Consider the following 27651-nt stretch of genomic DNA (forward strand, 5'->3'; position numbering starts at 1 on the left):
GTACCATGGGACATATGTGGGTGGGATACATGTCCATATAGAATCCAAACCTATCACCTGCACCCTTTACACTGTACCATGGGATATATGTGGGTGGGATACATGTCCATATAGAATCCAAACCTATCACCTGCAGCCTATACACTGTACCATGGGATATATGTGGGTGGGATGCATGTCCATATAAAATCCATACCTGTATACCTGCTACCTATTCACTGTACCATGGGATATATGTGGGCAGGATACATGTCCATATAGAATCCACACCTGTTTACCTGCAGCCTATACACACTACCATGGGATATATGTGAGTGGGATACATGTCCATATAGAATCCACACCTGTCTACCTGCTACCTATACACTGTACCATTGGATATATGTGGGTGGGATACATGTCCATATATAATCCACACCTGTCCTCCTGCATCCTATACACTGACCATGGGACATATGTGGGTGGGATATATGTCCATATAGAATCCACACCTGTCCACCTGCTACCTATACACTGTACCATTGGATATATGTGGGTGGGATACATGTCCATATAGAATCCACACCTGTCTATCTGCAGCCTATACACTCTACCATGGGATATATGTGGGTGGGATACATGTCCATATAGAATCCACACCTGTCCACCTGCTACCTATACACTGTACCATTGGATATATGTGGGTGGGATACATGTCCATATAGAATCCACACCTGTCCACCTGCTACCTATACACTGTACCATTGGATATATGTGGGTGGGATACATGTCCATATAGAATCCACACCTGTCTACCTGCTACCTATACACTGTACCATGGGACAAATGTGGGTGGGATACATGTCCATATAGAATCCACACCTGTCTACCTGCTACCTATACACTGTACCATTGGATATATGTGGGTGGGATACATGTCCATATAGAATCCACACCTGTCTACCTGCTACCTATACACTGTACCATGGGACATATGTGGGTGGGATACATGTCCATATAGAATCCACACCTGTCTACCTGCTACCTATACACTGTACCATTGGATATATGTGGGTGGGATACATGTCCATATAGAATCCACACCTGTCTACCTGCTACCTATACACTGTACCATGGGACAAATGTGGGTGGGATACATGTCCATATAGAATCCACACCTGTCCACCTGCTACCTATACACTGTACCATGGGGCATATGTGGGTGGGGTACATGTCCATATAGAATCCACACCTGTCCACCTGCTACCTATACACTGTACCATGGGACATATGTGGGTGGGATACATGTCCATATAGAATCCACACCTGTCTACCTGCAGCCTATACACTGTACCATGGTATATATGTGGGTGGGATACGTGTCCATATAGAATCCACACCTGTCTACCTGCAGCCTATACACTGGACCATGGGATATATGTGGCTGGCATCCATGTATGTATAGAATCCACACCTGTCTACCTGCAGCCTATACACTCTACCATGGGATATATGTGGGTGGGATACATGTCCATATAGAATCCACACCTGTCCACCTGCTACCTATACACTGTACCATTGGATATATGTGGGTGGGATACAAGTCCATTTAGAATCCACACCTGTCTACCTGCTACCTATGCACTGTACCGTCGATATATGTGGCAGGATGCATGTCCATATAAAATCCACACCTGTCTACCTGCAGCCTATACACTGTACCATGGGATATATGTGGGCAGAATACATGTCCATATAGAATCCACACCTGTCCACCTGCTACCTATACACTGTACCATGTGATATATGTGGGTGGGATACATGTCAATATAAAATCCACACCTGTCCACCTGCTACCTATACACTGTACCATTGGATATATGTGGGTGGGATACATGTCCATTTAGAATCCACACCTATCTACCTGCTACCTATGCACTGTACTGTGGATATATGTGGCAGGATGCATGTCCATATAAAATCCACACCTGTCTACCTGCAGCCTATACACTACCATGGGATATACGTGGGTGGGATACATGTCCATATAGAATCCACACCAGTCCACCTGCAGCCTATACACTGTACCATGGGACATATGTGGGTGGGATACATGTCCATATAGAATCCACACCTGTCTACCTGCTACCTATACACTGTACCATGGGATATATGTGGGTGGCATACATGTCCATATAGAATCCAAACCTATCTACCTGCTACCTATACACTGTACCATGGGATACATGTCCATATAGAATCCACACCTGTCTACCTGCAGCCTATACACTGTACCATGGGACATATGTGGGTGGGATACATGTCCATATAGAATCCAAACCTATCTACCTGCAGCCTATACACTGTACCATTGGATATATGTGGGTGGGATACATGTCCATATAGAATCCACACCTGTCTACCTGCTACCTATACACTGTACCATTGGATATATGTGGGTGGGATACATGTCCATATAGAATCCACACCTGTCTACCTGCTACCTATACACTGTAACATGGGGATATATGTGGGTGGGATACATGTCCATATAGAATCCACACCTGTCTACCTGCTACCTATACACTGTACCATTGGATATATGTGGGTGGGATACATGTCCATATAGAATCCACTCCTGTCTACCTGCTACCTATACACTGTACCATGGGACATATATGGGTGGGATACATGTCCATATAGAATCCACACCTGTCCACCTGCTACCTATATACTGTCCCATGGAATATATGTGGGTGGGATACATGTCCATATAGAATCCACACCTGTCCACCTGCAGCCTATACACTGTACCATTGGATATATGTGGGTGGGATACATGTCCATATAGAATCCACACCTGTCTACCTGCTACCTATACACTGTACCATGGGACATATGTGGGTGGGATACATGTCCATATAGAATCCACACCTGTCCACCTGCTACCTATATACTGTCCCATGGAATATATGTGGGTGGGATACATGTCCATATAGAATCCACACCTGTCCACCTGCAGCCTATACACTGTACCATGGGACATATGTGGGTGGGATACATGTCCATATAGAATCCACACCTGTCCACCTACTACCTATACACTGTCCCATGGGATATATGTGGGTGGGATGCATGTCCATATAAAATCCACACCTGTCCACCTGCTACCTATACACTGTAACATGGGGATATATGTGGGTGGGATACATGTCCATATAGAATTCACACTTGTCTACCTGCTACCTATGCACTGTACCATGGGACATATGTGGGTGGGATACATGTCCATATAGAATCCACACGTGTCTACCTGCTACCTATGCACTGTACCATGGGACATATGTGGGTGGGATGCATGTCCATATAAAATCCACACCTGTCCACCTGCTACCTATACACTGTAACATGGGGATATATGTGGGTGGGATACATGTCCATATAGAATCCACACTTGTCTACCTGCTACCTATGCACTGTACCATGGGACATATGTGGGTGGGATACATGTCCATATAAAATGCACACTTGTCTACCTGCTACCTATGCACTGTACCATGGGACATATGTGGGTGGGATACATGTCCATATAGAATCCACACCTGTCCACCTGCAGCCTATACACTGTACCATGGGACATATGTGGGTGAAATACATGTCCATTTAGAATCCACACCTGTCTACCTGCTACCTATACACTGTACCATGGGATATATGTGGGTTGGATACATGTCCATATAGAATCCAAACCTATCTACCTGCAGCCTATACACTGTACCATGGGATATATGTGGGTGGTATACATGTCCATATAGAATCCACACCTGTCTACCTGCTACCTATACACTGCACCATGGGATATATGTGGGTGGGATACATGTCCATGTAGAATCCACACCTGTCCACCTGCAGCCTATACACTGTACCATGGGACATATGTGGGTGGGATACATGTCCATATAGAATCCACACCTGTCTACCTGCTACCTATACACTGTACCATGGGATATATGTGGGTGGGATACATGTCCATATAGAATCCAAACCTATCTACCTGCTACCTATGCACTGTACCATGGGACATATGTGGATGGGATACATGTCCATATAGAATCCACACCTGTCCACCTGCAGCCTATACACTGTACCATGGGACATATGTGGGTGGGATACATGTCCATATAAAATCCACACCTGTCCACCTGCTACCTATACACTGTACCATGGGATATATGTGGGTGGGATACATGTCCATGTAAAATCCACACCTGTCTACCTGCAGCCTATACACTGTACCATGGGACATATGTGGGTGGGATACATGTCCATATAGAATCCAAACCTATCACCTGCAGCCTATACACTGTACCATGGGATATATGTGGGTGGGATGCATGTCCATACAAAATCCATACCTGTATACCTGCTACCTATTCACTGTACCATGGGATATATGTGGGCAGGATACATGTCCATATAGAATCCACACCTGTTTACCTGCAGCCTATACACTCTACCATGGGATATATGTGAGTGGGATACATGTCCATATAGAATCCACACCTGTCTACCTGCTACCTATACACTGTACCATTGGATATATGTGGGTGGGATACATGTCCATATATAATCCACACCTGTCCTCCTGCATCCTATACACTGTACCATGGGACATATGTGGGTGGGATATATGTCCATATAGAATCCACACCTGTCCACCTGCTACCTATACACTGTACCATTGGATATATGTGGGTGGGATACATGTCCATATAGAATCCACACCTGTCTATCTGCAGCCTATACACTCTACCATGGGATATATGTGGGTGGGATACATGTCCATATAGAATCCACACCTGTCTACCTGCTACCCATACACTGTACCACTGGATATATGTGGGTGGGATACATGTCCATATAGAATCCACACCTGTCTACCTGCTACCTATACACTGTACCATGGGACAAATGTGGGTGGGATACATGTCCATATAGAATCCACACCTGTCTACCTGCTACCTATACACTGTACCATTTGATATATGTGGGTGGGATACATGTCCATATAGAATCCACACCTGTCTACCTGCTACCTATACACTGTACCATGGGACATATGTGGGTGGGATACATGTCCATATAGAATCCACACCTGTCTACCTGCTACCTATACACTGTACCATTGGATATATGTGGGTGGGATACATGTCCATATAGAATCCACACCTGTCTGCCTGCTACCTATACACTGTACCATGGGACAAATGTGGGTGGGATACATGCCCATATAGAATCCACACCTGTCCACCTGCTACCTATACACTGTACCATGGGGCATATGTGGGTGGGATACATGTCCATATAGAATCCACACCTGTCCACCTGCTACCTATACACTGTACCATGGGACATATGTGGGTGGGATACATGTCCATATAGAATCCACACCTGTCTACCTGCAGCCTATACACTGTACCATGGTATATATGTGGGTGGGATACGTGTCCATATAGAATCCACACCTGTCTACCTGCAGCCTATACACTGGACCATGGGATATATGTGGCTGGCATCCATGTCTGTATAGAATCCACACCTGTCTACCTGCAGGCTATACACTCTACCATGGGATATATGTGGGTGGGATACATGTCCATATAGAATCCACACCTGTCCACCTGCTACCTATACACTGTACCATTGGATATATGTGGGTGGGATACATGTCCATTTAGAATCCACACCTGTCTACCTGCTACCTATGCACTGTACCGTCGATATATGTGGCAGGATGCATGTCCATATAAAATCCACACCTGTCTACCTGCAGCCTATACACTGTACCATGGGACATATGTGGGTGGGATACATGTCCATATAGAATCCACACCTGTCCACCTACTACCTATACACTGTCCCATGGGATATATGTGGGTGGGATGCATGTCCATATAAAATCCACACCTGTCCACCTGCTACCTATACACTGTAACATGGGGATATATGTGGGTGGGATACATGTCCATATAGAATCCACACTTGTCTACCTGCTACCTATGCACTGTACCATGGGACATATGTGGGTGGGATACATGTCCATATAGAATCCACACTTGTCTACCTGCTACCTATGCACTGTACCATGGGACATATGTGGGTGGGATGCATGTCCATATAAAATCCACACCTGTCCACCTGCTACCTATACACTGTAACATGGGGATATATGTGGGTGGGATACATGTCCATATAGAATCCACACTTGTCTACCTGCTACCTATGCACTGTACCATGGGACATATGTGGGTGGGATACATGTCCATATAAAATCCACACTTGTCTACCTGCTACCTATGCACTGTACCATGGGACATATGTGGGTGGGATACATGTCCATATAGAATCCACACCTGTCCACCTGCAGCCTATACACTGTACCATGGGACATATGTGGGTGGGATACATGCCCATATAGAATCCACACCTGTCTACCTGCTACCTATACACTGTACCATGGGATATATGTGGGTGGGATACATGTCCATATAGAATCCAAACCTATCTACCTGCAGCCTATACACTGAACCATGGGATATATGTGGGTGGGATACATGTCCATATAGAATCCACACCTGTCTACCTGCTACCTATACACTGCACCATGGGATAAATATGGGTGGGATACATGTCCATATAGAATCCACACCTGTCCACCTGCAGCCTATACACTGTACCATGGGACATATGTGGGTGGGATACATGTCCATATAGAATCCAAACCTATCTACCTGCTACCTATGCACTGTACCATGGGATATATGTGGGTGGGATACATGTCCATATAGAATCCAAACCTATCTACCTGCTACCTATGCACTGTACAATGGGACATATGTGGATGGGATACATGTCCATATAGAATGCACACCTGTCCACCTGCAGCCTATACACTGTACCATGGGACATATGTGGGTGGGATACATGTCCATATAAAATCCACACCTGTCCACCTGCTACCTATACACTGTTCCATGGGATATATGTGGGTGGGATACATGTTCATATAAAATCCACACCTGTCTACCTGCAGCCTATACACTGTACCATGGGACATATGTGGGTGGGATACATGTCCATATAGAATCCAAACCTATCACCTGCACCCTTTACACTGTACCATGGGATATATGTGGGTGGGATACATGTCCATATAGAATCCAAACCTATCACCTGCAGCCTATACACTGTACCATGGGATATATGTGGGTGGGATGCATGTCCATATAAAATCCATACCTGTATACCTGCTACCTATTCACTGTACCATGGGATATATGTGGGCAGGATACATGTCCATATAGAATCCACACCTGTTTACCTGCAGCCTATACACACTACCATGGGATATATGTGAGTGGGATACATGTCCATATAGAATCCACACCTGTCTACCTGCTACCTATACACTGTACCATTGGATATATGTGGGTGGGATACATGTCCATATATAATCCACACCTGTCCTCCTGCATCCTATACACTGACCATGGGACATATGTGGGTGGGATATATGTCCATATAGAATCCACACCTGTCCACCTGCTACCTATACACTGTACCATTGGATATATGTGGGTGGGATACATGTCCATATAGAATCCACACCTGTCTATCTGCAGCCTATACACTCTACCATGGGATATATGTGGGTGGGATACATGTCCATATAGAATCCACACCTGTCCACCTGCTACCTATACACTGTACCATTGGATATATGTGGGTGGGATACATGTCCATATAGAATCCACACCTGTCCACCTGCTACCTATACACTGTACCATTGGATATATGTGGGTGGGATACATGTCCATATAGAATCCACACCTGTCTACCTGCTACCTATACACTGTACCATGGGACAAATGTGGGTGGGATACATGTCCATATAGAATCCACACCTGTCTACCTGCTACCTATACACTGTACCATTGGATATATGTGGGTGGGATACATGTCCATATAGAATCCACACCTGTCTACCTGCTACCTATACACTGTACCATGGGACATATGTGGGTGGGATACATGTCCATATAGAATCCACACCTGTCTACCTGCTACCTATACACTGTACCATTGGATATATGTGGGTGGGATACATGTCCATATAGAATCCACACCTGTCTACCTGCTACCTATACACTGTACCATGGGACAAATGTGGGTGGGATACATGTCCATATAGAATCCACACCTGTCCACCTGCTACCTATACACTGTACCATGGGGCATATGTGGGTGGGGTACATGTCCATATAGAATCCACACCTGTCCACCTGCTACCTATACACTGTACCATGGGACATATGTGGGTGGGATACATGTCCATATAGAATCCACACCTGTCTACCTGCAGCCTATACACTGTACCATGGTATATATGTGGGTGGGATACGTGTCCATATAGAATCCACACCTGTCTACCTGCAGCCTATACACTGGACCATGGGATATATGTGGCTGGCATCCATGTATGTATAGAATCCACACCTGTCTACCTGCAGCCTATACACTCTACCATGGGATATATGTGGGTGGGATACATGTCCATATAGAATCCACACCTGTCCACCTGCTACCTATACACTGTACCATTGGATATATGTGGGTGGGATACAAGTCCATTTAGAATCCACACCTGTCTACCTGCTACCTATGCACTGTACCGTCGATATATGTGGCAGGATGCATGTCCATATAAAATCCACACCTGTCTACCTGCAGCCTATACACTGTACCATGGGATATATGTGGGCAGAATACATGTCCATATAGAATCCACACCTGTCCACCTGCTACCTATACACTGTACCATGTGATATATGTGGGTGGGATACATGTCAATATAAAATCCACACCTGTCCACCTGCTACCTATACACTGTACCATTGGATATATGTGGGTGGGATACATGTCCATTTAGAATCCACACCTATCTACCTGCTACCTATGCACTGTACTGTGGATATATGTGGCAGGATGCATGTCCATATAAAATCCACACCTGTCTACCTGCAGCCTATACACTACCATGGGATATACGTGGGTGGGATACATGTCCATATAGAATCCACACCAGTCCACCTGCAGCCTATACACTGTACCATGGGACATATGTGGGTGGGATACATGTCCATATAGAATCCACACCTGTCTACCTGCTACCTATACACTGTACCATGGGATATATGTGGGTGGCATACATGTCCATATAGAATCCAAACCTATCTACCTGCTACCTATACACTGTACCATGGGATACATGTCCATATAGAATCCACACCTGTCTACCTGCAGCCTATACACTGTACCATGGGACATATGTGGGTGGGATACATGTCCATATAGAATCCAAACCTATCTACCTGCAGCCTATACACTGTACCATTGGATATATGTGGGTGGGATACATGTCCATATAGAATCCACACCTGTCTACCTGCTACCTATACACTGTACCATTGGATATATGTGGGTGGGATACATGTCCATATAGAATCCACACCTGTCTACCTGCTACCTATACACTGTAACATGGGGATATATGTGGGTGGGATACATGTCCATATAGAATCCACACCTGTCTACCTGCTACCTATACACTGTACCATTGGATATATGTGGGTGGGATACATGTCCATATAGAATCCACTCCTGTCTACCTGCTACCTATACACTGTACCATGGGACATATATGGGTGGGATACATGTCCATATAGAATCCACACCTGTCCACCTGCTACCTATACACTGTCCCATGGGATATATGTGGGTGGGATACATGTCCATATAGAATCCACACCTGTCCACCTGCAGCCTATACACTGTACCATGGGACATATGTGAGTGGGATACATGTCCATATAGAATCCACACCTGTCCACCTGCTACCTATTCACTGTCCCATGGGATATATGTGGGTAGGATGCATGTCCATATAAAATCCACACCTGTCCACCGGCTACCTATACACTGTAACATGGGGATATATGTGGGTGGGATACATGTCCATATAGAATCCACACTTGTCTACCTGCTACCTATGCACTGTACCATGGGACATATGTGGGTGGGATACATGTCCATATAAAATCCACACCTGTCCACCTGCTACCTATACACTGTACCATGGGATATATGTGGGTGGGATACATGTCCATGTAAAATCCACACCTGTCTACCTGCAGCCTATACACTGTACCATGGGACATATGTGGGTGGGATACATGTCCATATAGAATCCAAACCTATCACCTGCATCCTATACACTGTACCATGGGATATATGTGGGTGGGATGCATGTCCATACAAAATCCATACCTGTATACCTGCTACCTATTCACTGTACCATGGGATATATGTGGGCAGGATACATGTCCATATAGAATCCACACCTGTTTACCTGCAGCCTATACACTCTACCATGGTATATATGTGAGTGGGATACATGTCCATATAGAATCCACACCTGTCTACCTGCTACCTATACACTGTACCATTGGATATATGTGGGTGGGATACATGTCCATATATAATCCACACCTGTCCTCCTGCATCCTATACACTGTACCATGGGACATATGTGGGTGGGATATATGTCCATATAGAATCCACACCTGTCCACCTGCTACCTATACACTGTACCATTGGATATATGTGGGCGGGATACATGTCCATATAGAATCCACACCTGTCTATCTGCAGCCTATACACTCTACCATGGGATATATGTGGGTGGGATACATGTCCATATAGAATCCAAACCTGTCCACCTGCTACCCATACACTGTACCACTGGATATATGTGGGTGGGATACATGTCCATATAGAATCCACACCTGTCTACCTGCTACCTATACACTGTACCATGGGACAAATGTGGGTGGGATACATGTCCATATAGAATCCACACCTGTCTACCTGCTACCTATACACTGTACCATTTGATATATGTGGGTGGGATACATGTCCATATAGAATCCACACCTGTCTACCTGCTACCTATACACTGTACCATGGGACATATGTGGGTGGGATACATGTCCATATAGAATCCACACCTGTCTACCTGCTACCTATACACTGTACCATGGGACATATGTGGGTGGGATACATGTCCATATAGAATCCACACCTGTCTACCTGCTACCTATACACTGTACCATGGGATATATGTGGGTGGGATACATGTCCATATAGAATCCACACCTGTCTACCTGCTACCTATACACTGTACCATGGGACAAATGTGGGTGGGATACATGTCCATATAGAATCCACACCTGTCTACCTGCTACCTATACACTGTACCATTGGATATATGTGGGTGGGATACATGTCCATATAGAATCCACACCTGTCTACCTGCTACCTATACACTGTACCATGGGACATATGGGGGTGGGATACATGTCCATATAGAATCCACACCTGTCTACCTGCTACCTATACACTGTACCATTGGATATATGTGGGTGGGATACATGTCCATATAGAATCCACACCTGTCTACCTGCTACCTATACACTGTACCATGGGACATATGTCGGTGGGATACATGTCCATATAGAATCCACACCTGTCTACCTGCTACCTATACACTGTACCATTGGATATGTGTGGGTGGGATACATGTCCATATAGAATCCACACCTGTCTACCTGCTACCTATACACTGTCCCATGGGACATGTGTGGGTGGGATACATGTCCATATAGAATCCACACCTGTCTACCTGCTACCTCTACACTGTCCCATTGGATATATGTGGGTGGGATACATGTCCATATAGAATCCACACCTGTCTACCTGCGATCTATACACTGTACCATGGGACATATGTGGGTGGGATACATGTCCATATAGAATCCACACCTGTCCACCTGCTACCTATACACTGTACCATGGGACATATGTGGGTGGGATACATGTCCATATAGAATCCACACCTGTCCACCTGCTACCTATACACTGTACCATGGGACATATGTGGGTGGGATACATGTCCATATAGAATCCACACCTGTCTACCTGCTACCTATACACTGTAACATGGGGATATATGTGGGTGGGATACATGTCCATGTAGAATCCACACCTGTCTACCTGCTACCTATACACTGTACCATTGGATATATGTGGGTGGGATACATGTCCATATAGAATCCACACCTGTCTACCTGCTACCTATACACTGTACCATGGGACATATGTGGGTGGGATACATGTCCATATAGAATCCACACCTGTCCACCTGCTACCTATATACTGTCCCATGGAATATATGTGGGTGGGATACATGTCCATATAGAATCCACACCTGTCCACCTGCAGCCTATACACTGTACCATGGGACATATGTGGGTGGGATACATGTCCATATAGAATCCACACCTGTCCACCTACTACCTATACACTGTCCCATGGGATATATGTGGGTGGGATGCATGTCCATATAAAATCCACACCTGTCCACCTGCTACCTATACACTGTAACATGGGGATATATGTGGGTGGGATACATGTCCATATAGAATTCACACTTGTCTACCTGCTACCTATGCACTGTACCATGGGACATATGTGGGTGGGATACATGTCCATATAGAATCCACACGTGTCTACCTGCTACCTATGCACTGTACCATGGGACATATGTGGGTGGGATGCATGTCCATATAAAATCCACACCTGTCCACCTGCTACCTATACACTGTAACATGGGGATATATGTGGGTGGGATACATGTCCATATAGAATCCACACTTGTCTACCTGCTACCTATGCACTGTACCATGGGACATATGTGGGTGGGATACATGTCCATATAAAATGCACACTTGTCTACCTGCTACCTATGCACTGTACCATGGGACATATGTGGGTGGGATACATGTCCATATAGAATCCACACCTGTCCACCTGCAGCCTATACACTGTACCATGGGACATATGTGGGTGAAATACATGTCCATTTAGAATCCACACCTGTCTACCTGCTACCTATACACTGTACCATGGGATATATGTGGGTTGGATACATGTCCATATAGAATCCAAACCTATCTACCTGCAGCCTATACACTGTACCATGGGATATATGTGGGTGGTATACATGTCCATATAGAATCCACACCTGTCTACCTGCTACCTATACACTGCACCATGGGATATATGTGGGTGGGATACATGTCCATATAGAATCCACACCTGTCCACCTGCAGCCTATACACTGTACCATGGGACATATGTGGGTGGGATACATGTCCATATAGAATCCACACCTGTCTACCTGCTACCTATACACTGTACCATGGGATATATGTGGGTGGGATACATGTCCATATAGAATCCAAACCTATCTACCTGCTACCTATGCACTGTACCATGGGACATATGTGGATGGGATACATGTCCATATAGAATCCACACCTGTCCACCTGCAGCCTATACACTGTACCATGGGACATATGTGGGTGGGATACATGTCCATATAAAATCCACACCTGTCCACCTGCTACCTATACACTGTACCATGGGATATATGTGGGTGGGATACATGTCCATGTAAAATCCACACCTGTCTACCTGCAGCCTATACACTGTACCATGGGACATATGTGGGTGGGATACATGTCCATATAGAATCCAAACCTATCACCTGCAGCCTATACACTGTACCATGGGATATATGTGGGTGGGATGCATGTCCATACAAAATCCATACCTGTATACCTGCTACCTATTCACTGTACCATGGGATATATGTGGGCAGGATACATGTCCATATAGAATCCACACCTGTTTACCTGCAGCCTATACACTCTACCATGGGATATATGTGAGTGGGATACATGTCCATATAGAATCCACACCTGTCTACCTGCTACCTATACACTGTACCATTGGATATATGTTGGTGGGATACATGTCCATATATAATCCACACCTGTCCTCCTGCATCCTATACACTGTACCATGGGACATATGTGGGTGGGATATATGTCCATATAGAATCCACACCTGTCCACCTGCTACCTATACACTGTACCATTGGATATATGTGGGTGGGATACATGTCCATATAGAATCCACACCTGTCTATCTGCAGCCTATACACTCTACCATGGGATATATGTGGGTGGGATACATGTCCATATAGAATCCACACCTGTCCACCTGCTACCCATACACTGTACCACTGGATATATGTGGGTGGGATACATGTCCATATAGAATCCACACCTGTCTACCTGCTACCTATACACTGTACCATGGGACAAATGTGGGTGGGATACATGTCCATATAGAATCCACACCTGTCTACCTGCTACCTATACACTGTACCATTTGATATATGTGGGTGGGATACATGTCCATATAGAATCCACACCTGTCTACCTGCTACCTATACACTGTGCCATGGGACATATGTGGGTGGGATACATGTCCATATAGAATCCACACCTGTCTACCTGCTACCTATACACTGTACCATTGGATATATGTGGGTGGGATACATGTCCATATAGAATCCACACCTGTCTGCCTGCTACCTATACACTGTACCATGGGACAAATGTGGGTGGGATACATGCCCATATAGAATCCACACCTGTCCACCTGCTACCTATACACTGTACCATGGGGCATATGTGGGTGGGATACATGTCCATATAGAATCCACACCTGTCCACCTGCTACCTATACACTGTACCATGGGACATATGTGGGTGGGATACATGTCCATATAGAATCCACACCTGTCTACCTGCAGCCTATACACTGTACCATGGTATATATGTGGGTGGGATACGTGTCCATATAGAATCCACACCTGTCTACCTGCAGCCTATACACTGGACCATGGGATATATGTGGCTGGCATCCATGTCTGTATAGAATCCACACCTGTCTACCTGCAGGCTATACACTCTACCATGGGATATATGTGGGTGGGATACATGTCCATATAGAATCCACACCTGTCCACCTGCTACCTATACACTGTACCATTGGATATATGTGGGTGGGATACATGTCCATTTAGAATCCACACCTGTCTACCTGCTACCTATGCACTGTACCGTCGATATATGTGGCAGGATGCATGTCCATATAAAATCCACACCTGTCTACCTGCAGCCTATACACTGTACCATGGGACATATGTGGGTGGGATACATGTCCATATAGAATCCACACCTGCCCACCTACTACCTATACACTGTCCCATGGGATATATGTGGGTGGGATGCATGTCCATATAAAATCCACACCTGTCCACCTGCTACCTATACACTGTAACATGGGGATATATGTGGGTGGGATACATGTCCATATAGAATCCACACTTGTCTACCTGCTACCTATGCACTGTACCATGGGACATATGTGGGTGGGATACATGTCCATATAGAATCCACACTTGTCTACCTGCTACCTATGCACTGTACCATGGGACATATGTGGGTGGGATGCATGTCCATATAAAATCCACACCTGTCCACCTGCTACCTATACACTGTAACATGGGGATATATGTGGGTGGGATACATGTCCATATAGAATCCACACTTGTCTACCTGCTACCTATGCACTGTACCATGGGACATATGTGGGTGGGATACATGTCCATATAAAATCCACACTTGTCTACCTGCTACCTATGCACTGTACCATGGGACATATGTGGGTGGGATACATGTCCATATAGAATCCACACCTGTCCACCTGCAGCCTATACACTGTACCATGGGACATATGTGGGTGGGATACATGCCCATATAGAATCCACACCTGTCTACCTGCTACCTATACACTGTACCATGGGATATATGTGGGTGGGATACATGTCCATATAGAATCCAAACCTATCTACCTGCAGCCTATACACTGAACCATGGGATATATGTGGGTGGGATACATGTCCATATAGAATCCACACCTGTCTACCTGCTACCTATACACTGCACCATGGGATAAATATGGGTGGGATACATGTCCATATAGAATCCACACCTGTCCACCTGCAGCCTATACACTGTACCATGGGACATATGTGGGGGGATACATGTCCATATAGAATCCACACCTGTCTACCTGCTACCTATACACTGTACCATGGGATATATGTGGGTGGGATACATGTCCATATAGAATCCAAACCTATCTACCTGCTACCTATGCACTGTACAATGGGACATATGTGGATGGGATACATGTACATATAGAATGCACACCTGTCCACCTGCAGCCTATACACTGTACCATGGGACATATGTGGGTGGGATACATGTCCATATAAAATCCACACCTGTCCACCTGCTACCTATACACTGTTCCATGGGATATATGTGGGTGGGATACATGTTCATATAAAATCCACACCTGTCTACCTGCAGCCTATACACTGTACCATGGGACATATGTGGGTGGGATACATGTCCATATAGAATCCAAACCTATCACCTGCACCCTTTACACTGTACCATGGGATATATGTGGGTGGGATACATGTCCATATAGAATCCAAACCTATCACCTGCAGCCTATACACTGTACCATGGGATATATGTGGGTGGGATGCATGTCCATATAAAATCCATACCTGTATACCTGCTACCTATTCACTGTACCATGGGATATATGTGGGCAGGATACATGTCCATATAGAATCCACACCTGTTTACCTGCAGCCTATACACACTACCATGGGATATATGTGAGTGGGATACATGTCCATATAGAATCCACACCTGTCTACCTGCTACCTATACACTGTACCATTGGATATATGTGGGTGGGATACATGTCCATATATAATCCACACCTGTCCTCCTGCATCCTATACACTGACCATGGGACATATGTGGGTGGGATATATGTCCATATAGAATCCACACCTGTCCACCTGCTACCTATACACTGTACCATTGGATATATGTGGGTGGGATACATGTCCATATAGAATCCACACCTGTCTATCTGCAGCCTATACACTCTACCATGGGATATATGTGGGTGGGATACATGTCCATATAGAATCCACACCTGTCCACCTGCTACCTATACACTGTACCATTGGATATATGTGGGTGGGATACATGTCCATATAGAATCCACACCTGTCCACCTGCTACCTATACACTGTACCATTGGATATATGTGGGTGGGATACATGTCCATATAGAATCCACACCTGTCTACCTGCTACCTATACACTGTACCATGGGACAAATGTGGGTGGGATACATGTCCATATAGAATCCACACCTGTCTACCTGCTACCTATACACTGTACCATTGGATATATGTGGGTGGGATACATGTCCATATAGAATCCACACCTGTCTACCTGCTACCTATACACTGTACCATGGGACATATGTGGGTGGGATACATGTCCATATAGAATCCACACCTGTCTACCTGCTACCTATACACTGTACCATTGGATATATGTGGGTGGGATACATGTCCATATAGAATCCACACCTGTCTACCTGCTACCTATACACTGTACCATGGGACAAATGTGGGTGGGATACATGTCCATATAGAATCCACACCTGTCCACCTGCTACCTATACACTGTACCATGGGGCATATGTGGGTGGGGTACATGTCCATATAGAATCCACACCTGTCCACCTGCTACCTATACACTGTACCATGGGACATATGTGGGTGGGATACATGTCCATATAGAATCCACACCTGTCTACCTGCAGCCTATACACTGTACCATGGTATATATGTGGGTGGGATACGTGTCCATATAGAATCCACACCTGTCTACCTGCAGCCTATACACTGGACCATGGGATATATGTGGCTGGCATCCATGTATGTATAGAATCCACACCTGTCTACCTGCAGCCTATACACTCTACCATGGGATATATGTGGGTGGGATACATGTCCATATAGAATCCACACCTGTCCACCTGCTACCTATACACTGTACCATTGGATATATGTGGGTGGGATACATGTCCATTTAGAATCCACACCTGTCTACCTGCTACCTATGCACTGTACCGTCGATATATGTGGCAGGATGCATGTCCATATAAAATCCACACCTGTCTACCTGCAGCCTATACACTGTACCATGGGATATATGTGGGCAGAATACATGTCCATATAGAATCCACACCTGTCCACCTGCTACCTATACACTGTACCATGTGATATATGTGGGTGGGATACATGTCAATATAAAATCCACACCTGTCCACCTGCTACCTATACACTGTACCATTGGATATATGTGGGTGGGATACATGTCCATTTAGAATCCACACCTATCTACCTGCTACCTATGCACTGTACTGTGGATATATGTGGCAGGATGCATGTCCATATAAAATCCACACCTGTCTACCTGCAGCCTATACACTACCATGGGATATACGTGGGTGGGATACATGTCCATATAGAATCCACACCAGTCCACCTGCAGCCTATACACTGTACCATGGGACATTTGTGGGTGGGATACATGTCCATATAGAATCCACACCTGTCTACCTGCTACCTATACACTGTACCATGGGATATATGTGGGTGGGATACATGTCCATATAGAATCCAAACCTATCTACCTGCTACCTATACACTGTACCATGGGATACATGTCCATATAGAATCCACACCTGTCTACCTGCAGCCTATACACTGTACCATGGGACATATGTGGGTGGGATACATGTCCATATAGAATCCAAACCTATCTACCTGCAGCCTATACACTGTACCATTGGATATATGTGGGTGGGATACATGTCCATATAGAATCCACACCTGTCTACCTGCTACCTATACACTGTACCATTGGATATATGTGGGTGGGATACATGTCCATATAGAATCCACACCTGTCTACCTGCTACCTATACACTGTAACATGGGGATATATGTGGGTGGGATACATGTCCATATAGAATCCACACCTGTCTGCCTGCTACCTATACACTGTACCATTGGATATATGTGGGTGGGATACATGTCCATATAGAATCCACTCCTGTCTACCTGCTACCTATACACTGTACCATGGGACATATATGGGTGGGATACATGTCCATATATAATCCACACCTGTCCACCTGCTACCTATACACTGTCCCATGGGATATATGTGGGTGGGATACATGTCCATATAGAATCCACACCTGTCCACCTGCAGCCTATACACTGTACCATGGGACATATGTGAGTGGGATACATGTCCATATAGAATCCACACCTGTCCACCTGCTACCTATTCACTGTCCCATGGGATATATGTGGGTAGGATGCATTTCCATATAAAATCCACACCTGTCCACCGGCTACCTATACACTGTAACATGGGGATATATGTGGGTGGGATACATGTCCATATAGAATCCACACTTGTCTACCTGCTACCTATGCACTGTACCATGGGACATATGTGGGTGGGATACATGTCCATATAGAATCCACACTTGTCTACCTGCTACCTATGCACTGTACCATGAGACATATGTGGGTGGGATGCATGTCCATATAAAATCCACACCTGTCCACCTGCTACCTATACACTGTAAAATGGGGATATATGTGGGTGGGATACATGTCCATATAGAATCCACACTTGTCTACCTGCTACCTATGCACTGTACCATGGGACATATGTGGGTGGAATACATGTCCATATAGAATCCACACCTGTCCACCTTGAGCCTATACACTGTACCATGGGACATATGTGGGTGGGATACATGTCCATATAGAATCCAAACCTGTCTACCTGCTACCTATACACTGTAACATGGGGATATATGTGGGTGGGATACATGTCCATTTAGAATCCACACTTGTCTACCTGCTACCTATGCACTGTACGATGGGACATATGTGGGTGGGATACATGTCCATATAAAATCTACACCTGTCCACCTGCTACCTATACACTGTAAAATGGGGATATATGTGGGTGGAATACATGTCCATATAGAATCCAAACCTATCTACCTGCTACCTATACACTGTACCATGGGATATATGTGGGTGAGATACATGTCCTTATAGAATCCACACCTGTCCACCTGCAGCCTATACACTGTACCATGGGACATATGTGGGTGGGATACATGTCCATATAGAATCCACACCTGTCTACCTGCTACCTATACACTGTACCATGGGATATATGTGGGTGGGATACATGTCCATATAGAATCCACACCTGTCTACCTGCAGCCTATACACTGTACCATGGGACATATGTGGGTGGGATACATATCCATATAGAATCCACACCTGTCTACCTGCTACCTATACACTGTACCATGGGATATATGTGGGTGGGATACATGTCCATATAGAATCCACACCTTTCTACCTGCTACCTATACACTGTACCATGGGACATATGTGGGTGGGATACATGTCCATATAGAATCCACACCTGTCCACCTGCAGCCTATACACTGTACCATGGGACATATGTGGGTGGGATACATGTCCATATAAAATCCACACCTGTCCACCTGCTACCTATACACTGTACCATGGGATATATGTGGGCAGGATACATGTCCATATAGAATCCACACCTGTTTACCTGCAGCCTATACACACTACCATGGGATATATGTGAGTGGGATACATGTCCATATAGAATCCACACCTGTCTACCTGCTACCTATACACTGTACCATTGGATATATGTGGGTGGGATACATGTCCATATATAATCCACACCTGTCCTCCTGCATCCTATACACTGACCATGGGACATATGTGGGTGGGATATATGTCCATATAGAATCCACACCTGTCCACCTGCTACCTATACACTGTACCATTGGATATATGTGGGTGGGATACATGTCCATATAGAATCCACACCTGTCTATCTGCAGCCTATACACTCTACCATGGGATATATGTGGGTGGGATACATGTCCATATAGAATCCACACCTGTCCACCTGCTACCTATACACTGTACCATTGGATATATGTGGATGGGATACATGTCCATATAGAATCCACACCTGTCTACCTGCAGCCTATACACTCTACCATGGGATATATGTGGGTGGGATACATGTCCATATAAAATCCACACCTGTCCACCTGCTACCTATACACTGTACCATGGGATATATGTGGGTGGGATACATGTCCATATAGAATCCACACCTGTCCACCTGCTGCCTATACACTGTACCATTGGATATATGTGGGTGGGATACATGTCCATATAGAATCCACACCTGTCTACCTGCAGCCTATACACTCTACCATGGGATATATGTGGGTGGGATACATGTCCATATAGAATCCACACCTGTCCACCTGCTACCTATACACTGTACCATGGGACATATGTGGGTGGGATACATGTCCATATAGAATCCACACCTGTCTACCTGCTACCTATACACTGTACCATGGGACATATATGGGTGGGATACATGTCCATATAGAATCCACACCTGTCTACCTGCTACCTATACACTGTACCATTGGATATATGTGGGTGGGATACATGTCCATATAGAATCCACACCTGTCCACCTGCAGCCTATACACTGTACCATGGGACATATGTGGGTGGGATACATGTCCATATAGAATCCACACCTGTCCACCTGCTACCTATACACTGTACCATGGGACATATGTGGGTGGGATACATGTGTACATAGAATCCACACCTGCCCACCTGCTACCTATACACTGTACCATGGGACATATGTGGGTGGGATACATGTCCATATAGAATCCACACCTGTCTACCTGCTACCTATACACTGTACCATTGGATATATGTGGGTGGGATACATGTCCATATAGAATCCACACCTGTCCACCTGCAGCCTATACACTGTATCATGGGACATATGTGGGTGGGATACATGTCCATATAGAATCCACACCTGTCCACCTGCTACCTATACACTGTACCATTGGATATATGTGGGTGGGATACATGTCCATATAGCATCCACACCTGTCTACCTGCTACCTATAAACTGTACCATGGGACATAGGTGGGTGGGATACATGTCTATATAGAATCCACACCTGTCCACCTGCTACCTATACACTGTACCATGGGACATATGTGGGTGGGATACATGTCCATATAGAATCCACACCTGTCCACCTGCTACCTATACACTGTACCATGGGACATATGTGGGTGGGATACATGTCCATATAGAATCCACACCTGTCCACCTGCTACCTATACACTGTACCATGGGACATATGTGGGTGGGATACATGTCCATATAGAATCCACACCTGTCTACCTGCTACCTATACACTGTACCATGGGACATATGTGGGTGGGATACATGTCCATATAGAATCCACACCTGTCTACCTGCTACCTATACAGTGTACCATTGGATATATGTGCGTGGGATACATGTCCATATAGAATCCACACCTGTCCACCTGCTACCTATACACTGTACCATGGGACATATGTGGGTGGGATACATGTCCATATAGAATCCACACCTGTCTACCTGCTACCTATACACTGTACCATTGGATATATGTGGGTGGGATACATGTCCATATAGAATCCACACCTGTCCACCTGCAGCCTATACACAGTACCATGGGACATATGTGGGTGGGATACATGTCCATATAGAATCCACACCTGTCCACCTGCTACATATACACTGTATTATTGGATATATGTGGGTGGGATACATGTCCATATAGAATCCACACCTGTCTACCTGCTACCTATACACTGCACCATGGGACATATGTGGGTGGGATACATGTCTATATAGAATCCACACCTGTCCACCTGCTACCTATACACTGCACCATGGGACATATGTGGGTTGGATACATGTCCATATAGAATCCAGACCTGTCCACCTGCTACCTATATACTGTACCATGGGACATATGTGGGTGGGATACATGTCCATATAGAATCCACACCTGTCCACCTGCTACCTATACACTGTACCATGGGACATATGTGGGTGGGATACATGTCCATATAGAATCCACACCTGTCTACCTGCTGCCTATACACTGTACCATTGGATATATGTGGGTGGGATACATGTCCATATAGAATCCACACCTGTCCACCTGCAGCCTATACACTGTACCATGGGACATATGTGGGTGGGATACATGTCCATATAGAATCCACACCTGTCTACCTGCAGCCTATACACTCTACCATGGGATATATGTGGGTGGGATACATGTCCATATAAAATCCACACCTGTCCACCTGCTACCTATACACTGTACCATGGGATATATGTGGGTGGGATACATGTCCATATAGAATCCACACCTGTCCACCTGCTGCCTATACACTGTACCATTGGATATATGTGGGTGGGATACATGTCCATATAGAATCCACACCTGTCTACCTGCAGCCTATACACTCTACCATGGGATATATGTGGGTGGGATACATGTCCATATAGAATCCACACCTGTCCACCTGCTACCTATACACTGTACCATGGGACATATGTGGGTGGGATACATGTCCATATAGAATCCACACCTGTCTACCTGCTACCTATACACTGTACCATGGGACATATGTGGGTGGGATACATGTCCATATAGAATCCACACCTGTCTACCTGCTGCCTATACACTGTACCATTGGATATATGTGGGTGGGATACATGTCCATATAGAATCCACACCTGTCCACCTGCAGCCTATACACTGTACCATGGGACATATGTGGGTGGGATACATGTCCATATAGAATCCACACCTGTCTACCTGCAGCCTATACACTCTACCATGGGATATATGTGGGTGGGATACATGTCCATATAAAATCCACACCTGTCTACCTGCTACCTATACACTGTACCATGGGATATATGTGGGTGGGATACATGTCCATATAGAATCCACACCTGTCTACCTGCAGCCTATACACTCTACCATGGGATATATGTGGGTGGGATACATGTCCATATAGAATCCACACCTGTCCACCTCCTACATATACACTGTACCATGGGACATATGTGGGTGGGATACATGTCCATATAGAATCCACACCTGTCTACCTGCTACCTATACACTGTACCATGGGACATATGTGGGTGGGATACATGTCCATATAGAATCCACACCTGTCTACCTGCTACCTATACACTGTACCATTGGATATATGTGGGTGGGATACATGCCCATATAGAATCCACACCTGTCCACCTGCAGCCTATACACTGTACCATGGGACATATATGGGTGGGATACATGTCCATATAGAATCCACACCTGTCCACCTGCTACCTATACACTGTACCATGGGACATATGTGGGTGGGATACATGTGTACATAGAATCCACACCTGTCCACCTGCTACCTATACACTGTACCATTGGATATATGTGGGTGGGATACATGTCCATATAGAATCCACACCTGTCCACCTGCAGCCTATACACTGTACCATGGGACATATGTGGGTGGGATACATGTCCATATAGAATCCACACCTGTCCACCTGCAGCCTATACACTGTACCATGGGACATATGTGGGTGGGATACATGTCCATATAAAATCCACACCTGTCCACCTGCTACCTATACACTGTACCATGGGATATATGTGGGTGGGATACATGTCCATGTAAAATCCACACCTGTCTACCTGCAGCCTATACACTGTACCATGGGACATATGTAGGTGGAATACATGTCCATATAGAATCCAAACCTATCACCTGCAGCCTATACACTGTACCATGGGATATATGTGGGTGGGATGCATGTCCATACAAAATCCATACCTGTATACCTGCTACCTATTCACTGTACCATGGGATATATGTGGGCAGGATACATGTCCATATAGAATCCACACCTGTTTACCTGCAGCCTATACACTCTACCATGGGATATATGTGAGTGGGATACATGTCCATATAGAATCCACACCTGTCTACCTGCTACCTATACACTGTACCATTGGATATATGTGGGTGGGATACATGTCCATATATAATCCACACCTGTCCTCCTGCATCCTATACACTGTACCATGGGACATATGTGGGTGGGATATATGTCCATATAGAATCCACACCTGTCCACCTGCTACCTATACACTGTACCATTGGATATATGTGGGTGGGATACATGTCCATATAGAATCCACACCTGTCTATCTGCAGCCTATACACTCTACCATGGGATATATGTGGGTGGGATACATGTCCATATAGAATCCACACCTGTCCACCTGCTACCCATACACTGTACCACTGGATATATGTGGGTGGGATACATGTCCATATAGAATCCACACCTGTCTACCTGCTACCTATACACTGTACCATGGGACAAATGTGGGTGGGATACATGTCCATATAGAATCCACACCTATCTACCTGCTACCTATACACTGTACCATTTGATATATGTGGGTGGGATACATGTCCATATAGAATCCACACCTGTCTACCTGCTACCTATACACTGTACCATGGGACATATGTGGGTGGGATACATGTCCATATAGAATCCACACCTGTCTACCTGCTACCTATACACTGTACCATTGGATATATGTGGGTGGGATACATGTCCATATAGAATCCACACCTGTCTACCTGCTACCTATACACTGTACCATGGGACGAATGTGGGTGGGATACATGCCCATATAGAATCCACACCTGTCCACCTGCTACCTATACACTGTACCATGGGGCATATGTGGGTGGGATACATGTCCATATAGAATCCACACCTGTCCACCTGCTACCTATACACTGTACCATGGGACATATGTGGGTGGGATACATGTCCATATAGAATCCACACCTGTCTACCTGCAGCCTATACACTGTACCATGGTATATATGTTGGTGGGATACTTGTCCATATAGAATCCACACCTGTCTACCTGCAGCCTATACACTGGACCATGGGATATATGTGGCTGGCATCCATGTCTGTATAGAATCCACACCTGTCTACCTGCAGGCTATACACTCTACCATGGGATATATGTGGGTGGGATACATGTCCATATAGAATCCACACCTGTCCACCTGCTACCTATACACTGTACCATTGGATATATGTGGGTGGGATACATGTCCATTTAGAATCCACACCTGTCTACCTGCTACCTATGCACTGTACCGTCGATATATGTGGCAGGATGCATGTCCATATAAAATCCACACCTGTCTACCTGCAGCCTATACACTGTACCATGGGACATATGTGGGTAGGATACATGTCCATATAGAATCCACACCTGTCCACCTACTACCTATACACTGTCCCATGGGATATATGTGGGTGGGATGTATGTCCATATAAAATCCACACCTGTCCACCTGCTACCTATACACTGTAACATGGGGATATATGTGGGTGGGATACATGTCCATATAGAATCCACACTTGTCTACCTGCTACCTATGCACTGTACCATGGGACATATGTGGGTGGGATACATGTCCATATAGAATCCACACTTGTCTACCTGCTACCTATGCACTGTACCATGGGACATATGTGGGTGGGATGCATGTCCATATAAAATCCACACCTGTCCACCTGCTACCTATACACTGTAACATGGGGATATATGTGGGTGGGATACATGTCCATATAGAATCCACACTTGTCTACCTGCTACCTATGCACTGTACCATGGGACATATGTGGGTGGGATACATGTCCATATAAAATCCACACTTGTCTACCTGCTACCTATGCACTGTACCATGGGACATATGTGGGTGGGATACATGTCCATATAGAATCCACACCTGTCCACCTGCAGCCTATACACTGTACCATGGGACATATGTGGGTGGGATACATGCCCATATAGAATCCACACCTGTCTACCTGCTACCTATACACTGTACCATGGGATATATGTGGGTGGGATACATGTCCATATAGAATCCAAACCTATCTACCTGCAGCCTATACACTGTACCATGGGATATATGTGGGTGGGATACATGTCCATATAGAATCCACACCTGTCTACCTGCTACCTATACACTGCACCATGGGATAAATATGGGTGGGATACATGTCCATATAGAATCCACACCTGTCCACCTGCAGCCTATACACTGTACCATGGACATATGTGGGGGGGATACATGTCCATATAGAATCCACACCTGTCTACCTGCTACCTATACACTGTACCATGGGATATATGTGGGTGGGATACATGTCCATATAGAATCCAAACCTATCTACCTGCTACCTATGCACTGTACAATGGGACATATGTGGATGGGATACATGTCCATATAGAATCCACACCTGTCCACCTGCAGCCTATACACTGTACCATGGGACATATGTGGGTGGGATACATGTCCATATAAAATCCACACCTGTCCACCTGCTACCTATACACTGTACCATGGGATATATGTGGGTGGGATACATGTTCATATAAAATCCACACCTGTCTACCTGCAGCCTATACACTGTACCATGGGACATATGTGGGTGGGATACATGTCCATATAGAATCCAAACCTATCACCTGCACCCTATACACTGTACCATGGGATATATGTGGGTGGGATACATGTCCATATAGA

The sequence above is a fragment of the Ambystoma mexicanum genome, chromosome 2p, assembly GCF_040938575.1.
Source record: "Ambystoma mexicanum isolate Mex_15411 chromosome 2p, UKY_AmexF1_1, whole genome shotgun sequence".
Classification (NCBI taxonomy): domain Eukaryota; kingdom Metazoa; phylum Chordata; class Amphibia; order Caudata; family Ambystomatidae; genus Ambystoma; species Ambystoma mexicanum.